Below are 7,054 nucleotides of genomic sequence, written 5' to 3' on the forward strand. Positions count from 1 at the left end.
CATCACCCGCCCACTAGCAGCAGCTAGCTGGCCCAGGACATGCAGAGAGCCTAGGCGCCGATATCAGTCTGCTGCCGAAAGGGTGTAACCATCTGCCACTGCATATGGAGCTCTGCGGCTCCTTCTTGATTATGCAGGGCTTCACAGCAATGTGAAGGAACACTCTGTAATAGATGCGTTTGGTTAATGCCGTTGAAAATGGTCTGAATTGCTAGTTTCAAATCGTCTTCAATACAGCATGATGTCCCGTTTAGAGTCAAATAGACCATAAAGCAGGGTGTGCTTTAGGGCGGGGCTACCTTGTGATTGACAGGACGCTACCGCAGCGTTGTCCGGTAAAGATCACGGCCTGTAATTTGCCATTTTTTTGGTATCGGGATGAAATTTTTCACACAAATTTTTGTACCAATTTTCTATCAAGAATTCAAAACCAAAATGTCACTTAATCGCAAGCACTCGCAACAAACGTATTGTAATTCTGTATGTCTGACAGTTTGTTTGTTGGGTATTTACTTGAAGAGTAACACTCTGACTGCAAGAGTCTCTTTACATATTTGGGAGAGACACACAGACACAAAAAAAGAATATGCATGAATAAATTACTACTTTTTTCAGGTCGGTGAATAATATTAAAGCATTAAGTGAAGTGCTGAAGTGTCCCACCTACTGTGACACATTTTGCATCATAGAAGTCTTAATTGCTCCTCGAGTGGGGGAGTGGAAGTCGTCTCGGACACGCACGGCGGTGCATGTTCCCACATGCGTGAGCAATACAATGGATTTAGGCTTTGTTTCCTGCGATGTGTTTGTTTGTCTCCTCGTGTCACTCATTGCTCTGTAAAGCCCCTTATGACGGATTTGTTTTGTTAAAACTGCTTCATAAATAAATTTGACTCGACGTGCATTTTGTTCCAAGAAGATTGCTTACGCCGTACTTGTCAAAGGATTTCTGGAATATATTTCAGCTTTATCTTCATTCCCACTTGGCAGAGTAAGAGGTGGTGTCATGCTGTTGCAGCAAAGGCAATGCATCGTTAGCTTTGTAATTCAAGAGCTTATGTAACAGATTAGAAGGCAGGAGAATATACATGTCGTTCTCACTCGAGTGCAAATCTGCCTTCTATGGGAGCCCATTAATGACAATATGTATACGTGAAAAAAATACCGTATATGTGGTTGCACTGGTGATCTCTTTTTTTTCAGTGTACAATACATTGAGGTAGCAGCTTCTAATTTTTTTTCATGTGTTTGCACAATTCAAAATTTAGTCATTTTCCATCGCCATTAATTCCTGATAATGGACACCTCATTGAGCATTTTATTCCGTATGTGTCAGATTGGTATTCAATTAACAATTAGATAAATATAAGTATCGGACTAGCATACACGTTTTCCACAGGAGGATTGTGTGCGTCTCTCTAGAGCATGGCCTCATTGTATATCCCTCTCTCATTGATCTAGAAGCTCAGCTTCTGGGTTGGCCCACAAATATAGTTCATTCCTGCAGCACTCTGAACAAGAACAGAATATTAGCGATCTTGTCAGTGCTATTATTATACTGGGACTGCTCAGCTCATGGAACATGTACACTCCGCTCGGTTCAGTTGCAATGCTTGGTGTCTTTCCACTCCGCTGGTATTTTGAGCAGTTCGGACTATTAATGTTTTCCATTTTTATCTGGGGAAATGAGACCCATTCCAACGAATGAGCTTTGTTGCTCTACATCTGTGAATTGGAATGGAAACAAAGCCCCACGATGCCTCTAAAAATAACTTTTCTGTGTTGTTCCTCAGCCTGCTTTCAGCGATGTATAAATATTACATGTGAACTAGAGGGAAATAGTGCAGTGAGTAATTTGGACAGACAGTTGATTACATGGAGTATACTGGCAGCATACTGACATTTGGTGGCAGACAATTTATTCCAGTGAAGGACAACAGAGACCCAGTGCTCAGTAAGTTAAACTGTGCAGTCCACACGCTGGCACTGTACAACAGTGTGGGTTTAAGGACTTAGTCTGTGTGCTCAGAGATTCTATATAAGCTAAGCCCCCTGACTCAGGAGCCACACTCCCCCCTACTGGTTTAGGATTACATCCCAGGTGCCATGGCTTCTTGGTCGACCGTAATATATTAATACGCACATTGTTAACCAGGGAAGGACACTAATCAGTGAAACCAGCTGCTTTACTGTTTGGCTGGATTGAAAACGTCGGTTCATGCTGTCGACTCAGCAGGACACATGGCTGCAATCCTCTGCTTTCACCTTGTCATTCTCCTGCTGCAACCCTTAAATACTAAGACTACCAATACTACTGGTACTACTAGTCCTTCTACATGTTTCCTTTGTTGCTGCTATAACAACATACTAATATTGCTGCTACTAGTACTACACCTACGCTGCAGTTTCTACCACTAGTGCTTCAGCTACTACTATAATACCACTACAACTATACCTACTATATAAAGTATTGAAATGCTATTTAAAACACTCTAACTGCTATTTCTACAAATACTTATACTGTTTCTAGTATTGGTAGTACTCCTCATACCGTTAACATTATAATAAGTACATGTGCAGTACCATCACTACCACAAGTGCTTCTTTGCCATATCCACACCAAAAAACTACTACTGCCATTGCTACTACTAAATTCACCACCAGCAATACTACTGTACTATTCTACTGCTACAACAATGACTACTGCTGCTACAGAATATTCCAGCTTACACAGGGGTAGTATTCAGGGGGACAACAGATAGTAAATACAGAAAATAATCATTTTACTTTTCAAGGAAGGTGAACAGGTGAACAACTGTTGAAGGTTTTATACCTGCATGTATGCACTGATGACTTCCCGTGCGTGCCTGCTGTTCTACAGGAGCACTGTGCTTCAAATTGACACAGACACTCGCAGTGACATCTGCCCGGTCCTACCACAGCCTCCCCGGAGCAGCTGGAGGTTAAGTGCAGTGTTGGAGGTGTTGATGGTTGTTGGATGGGAAAGGGAAGAGCGTTACTCGTTCTCACTGTTCTCTCTCACACACGCACACACACACACACACACTGGCAACCTTCCACTTGTTAGCCCACCGCTCTGACCTTTAGGCTGCTGCCACAGCATGTGTCTGTGCAGGAGTGAAGGTTAAAATATAAAAGAAAATAAATTTAAAAATCCCTTCAATGTCAAAGAGGTTTCTCCTCGACCGGCACACGCACCAGGGGGAAGTCATTTCCTGTTGTTGTTTTCACTTTGCATTTTCCCCGCCGAATGTTTTATTCATTTCCCGGCATGTTGATTAAGTTAATGAAAGGAGAGACAGGAATTGAACTCATCATGTTTTATGGATCAAAGGCGCAATGAGGTCTGCGCCTCTTTCGCTTGTTTTTTCCTCCCAATTAGCCGAGCGGCTGACACTAGCCCAGCCGGGGCCTCCGCAGAGGATGGGGATCGATAGGAGTCATGAGAGAGACGGGAGTTTAGTTCTTCGTCGTGTCAGAGCCGTCTCTCTGCACTGCAACACGTCGCCATTGTAACGTATTAATTATCTTCACGTTATCTCGTTGTTGGTGGTTCAATCAAAACATTCTTTCGCTTCTACCCTTTCCCACAGAGGCCTTGGATTACATCAAAGTTGTTGTGTTGTTAGTGCAAGCTTCAAACAAACTAATGAGCGGATTTTGTCGGCTAATTGATGTCAGCTGACATGTTATTTTTGGCTGTGCGCGGGAAAAAAAAGTTGCCCCCGTATCTCATTTTCTTCCAGTCTTTAAATAGCCAGGAGTTAATTATAGGTAGGGCATGATCCCAAATAGTGTTCTGTGTGACTGCAGTTGTAAAGGTTGTATTGCATTCGGCGCACCCCCTCATAGAGAAGGTCAAATGCTGATAGAGTTGTGAACTGTGTTGACAAAGTACTGCAGGTCTCCTCTCAACTGAACGGGCAAACTGTCCGCCTGTTTGTGCCTCTGCTCGCTGGGAAACGTGCTACCTTGCATATCATTTGAACATGAATCCCAGTGCAAACAAGCAGCTACAGTGTGGGCGCAGGGTGCAATGTGCTGAAGTTTACCGCTTACCTTCTACATGGTGGGAGGTCTTCTTGCCCTCATGATGGGATGCACTGCTAAGCTACTGCTGCTTTCATCATGTCATTGAGAGGGGTGCATCAAGAGATCTTTGATGTTGGATCTGACTCAATGTTTTTTGTTGTTGTTTGATGTCACTGTGTCAGATTGGCCAGAAGACACAGCACAGCACAATTACATACATGCTACATTATTTCTGAATCTCACAATTTATGTATCAGCGTAAGTTACACATTTGACTTTCATGCAGGAGACCAGAGTTTGTGTCCCATCACAGACAATTTAGGATTCATATTAACCGTAACCACAACTTCTAATATCTATGTATTCACTGTCCTTTAGTGAGGTTTTAATCAGAAACTACCGGACTCAATATCACAGTTGAAGGCTGGAACATGATTATCTGGGCTGCAAAGAACAGCGACACATTGGATAACAATATTACATTTCCTTGTTTTTGAAAACAGACAAAAAAAAATAGCTTTCTACATTATAACATGGCGACCACAGTATGGTGAAGGTTAGTGAAAGACTTTAATCATGGTTATTAAAAACTCTGCATCAGTACCTTGCACCTTGCTACCAATCTTTGTACTGAACTAAATAATATGATTAGAGTCGGCAAAGTGATCGGTAATGTTCGCCTCTACCGTCAACAAATATTCCAAAACATGAACCTGCTTCTTGTGAAGAAAAAGCTCAGAGTCCCAGAACAGCTTTTTTCTTTTTTACAGTATTTTCAGTTTTTGCTTGCTCTGCACCTCGCTGTAACAAATACTTGAACTCGCACTATCATTCCGTCTCACGGTTATGTTTGCATGTAATTACAGAATACATCACACCACACCGCCAGGGCGCCTTCCATTTTGAAGTGGTAAGCATTACCAATAGTTGCCGGGGTGTGAGTGCACCGTCAGCTGGAAGCAGCCGGCTGAGACTCAGTGACTGCAGCTCTCAACTGGGTCATGGAGGGAAAAAGCTGGAGGTGAAATGCCATGTTTTAATAAAGAAATAACTATAAAAGCAAAGCATGCAAGTTATTCATGGAACCGAGATATTTTTACTGTGCTGTACTTGTTTGTACACAAGTGCCTGTGCCAGCAAGTTTTCTCATCCAACACAGCGGATCGTTACATAACATGACCCCCGAATCGTTTGCTGTCACACGGGGTCCCAAAAGCATGATTCCAGGCAGACCTGTGTCATATGTTGGGAACATTTTGAAGTTGGTTGTGCCAAACCCCGAAAAAGAGGACATTTATGAACACAATTGCCTGGTGGGAGTTGGTAGTAATTTCCTTTCTTCACAAGAAGTTTAGCTTTTGGCAACAACAGCACTTAATTAGGGTGAGGAAAAAAGTGTGAAGTGAGTGACGTAGAGACGGCGTACAGCTCTGGTAGAGGCAGCGACCTGTCAATCACAGTAAGCCTGCCTTGAAGCATACTCCTCTTTATGGTCTGTTTGACTCTAAATGGACCATAATTGACTAAATGAACATCGTGCTGTATGCGCAGCACTTGACTAGCTACACTAACTACTCACGTGACTAAGCATTCGGACTGACAACTAATTGGAATTTCATTACCAACAACTGCTTCTCTGTCATTTTTGTGGACATGACAATAAAGATCTCGCACTTGCATCGCTGGGTGTGTGTGTGAGGAAATAAGAAAACAAGATGAGAGGGAGGAATCTATATAAAATGAATGGGTAGATGGATACGTGGAGCTGAAACAGAGAGACAGAGGCAGACAGAAAAGTAGAGCAGAGAATCAGCCTTTGCAGTCCCATGACAGAGGAAGTCGGTTTAACAGCTCTGCATAATAATAATTCAGATCGTCAGCATTAAAAAGGTTTCAAATGAAAGCTGACTAAATGTCTCAGCGACCGATTCATAGTATTGAGTCAGTGTCAATCCGTGGTACGGATGAACGTGGCCTCTGTGCTCAGAACAGTAATTAGAGAGTTGACTGCTCTCTGGAACTGAGAGAATAATGTGATCAGAAATCATAATCCATATTGAGCAATGGCTGCAGTAGGCATTAAACTAGTGGGAACTAAGCAGCTTGCGGGACCTAATGAGCGGGGCTCACTTCGCTGTGACTGATAGCTTCCTGGCCGCTAATCTCTTGCTGCTTCTGCTCAGAGTTTGGTTTGGTGGTGGAGCCGCTTTAAGTGGGCAGTTTGCATCTCAGCTCGCCCCGTCCTCTGATGGATCGCCCTGCCTCCTGTAAAGACCCTCTGCTCGCTAACAGAGCCGTGCAGGAGTGCCTCAATCTCTTGAGGAAGACTCTCACCGCTCTGTTCCGTTTGAAACTCCAGTCAATGACGAGCTAAAAATCTGCAAACGTTGCAGTGTTTTGATTTATGGTGTTTCGATATATGTAGATCGTGGTTGCAAGGATGTTACCTCATGCCAGATTTTGTGGTATGAGGTTTTGTCTTTGTGTTATGTTGTGAGTGTTTTTTTTTAACCAGGGCTGGGCCAAAACCTCTGTTGGCACAGCACTTCCATATTCAACTACAGGGAGGAACTCTCTCATTGTGCTCCCGGATGTCAAATAAAGTCGTGACCAAGACCATGTAGTTAAAAATGGTTGTCAATGAACAACTGTTGTTGTTGTTTAGAAACAATAACCCAATCTGAATATCAAAGTTAACACCTCTCCTAGCCTTATTGTTTTTCATTCAGCGGCTGAAGGCTCATAAGTCGATGCCAAAAGCCAAACGATCGATGAACGGTTTCATCAGACAGTTTGTGGACTGCTCTGAAAAGTGATGCCACCGTGGCTTCAATATATTTTGGTGTCATCCAGACGAGTGCGTTGATAGTGATTGATCGCTAAAGTGTACTCTGTACGTCTTCCCACAGGAGGCCGTGACGATGAGGATGTGTACGGAGCCCCAGGCCCTGCAGAGGTGTGAAGATGGAGTCCTGACCTCAGGTGGCTCTTCCACCTCATA

General features: G+C 43.3%; 1 protein-coding gene across 6 annotated transcripts in view; it reads left to right on the forward strand.

Moving 5' to 3' along the window:
- Nucleotides 1–7,054, forward strand: part of lrfn2b (leucine rich repeat and fibronectin type III domain containing 2b) — a 104,478-nt gene that overhangs the window by 42,600 nt on the left and 54,824 nt on the right. For 4 of the 6 annotated variants that reach the window (XM_031865908.1, XM_031865907.1, XM_031865912.1 and 1 more), the window contains exon 3: nt 6,963–7,035. The exons of the other annotated variants lie outside the window; for them this stretch is intronic. The gene's annotated coding sequence lies outside the window, so the exon portion shown is untranslated. The remainder of the gene's footprint in view (nt 1–6,962; nt 7,036–7,054) is intronic. 6 annotated transcript variants of the gene reach the window in all.

Source organism: Anarrhichthys ocellatus, unplaced genomic scaffold (genome assembly GCF_004355925.1).
Source record: "Anarrhichthys ocellatus isolate YVR2014 unplaced genomic scaffold, GSC_Weel_1.0 scaffold34, whole genome shotgun sequence".
Taxonomy (NCBI): Eukaryota; Metazoa; Chordata; class Actinopteri; order Perciformes; family Anarhichadidae; genus Anarrhichthys; species Anarrhichthys ocellatus.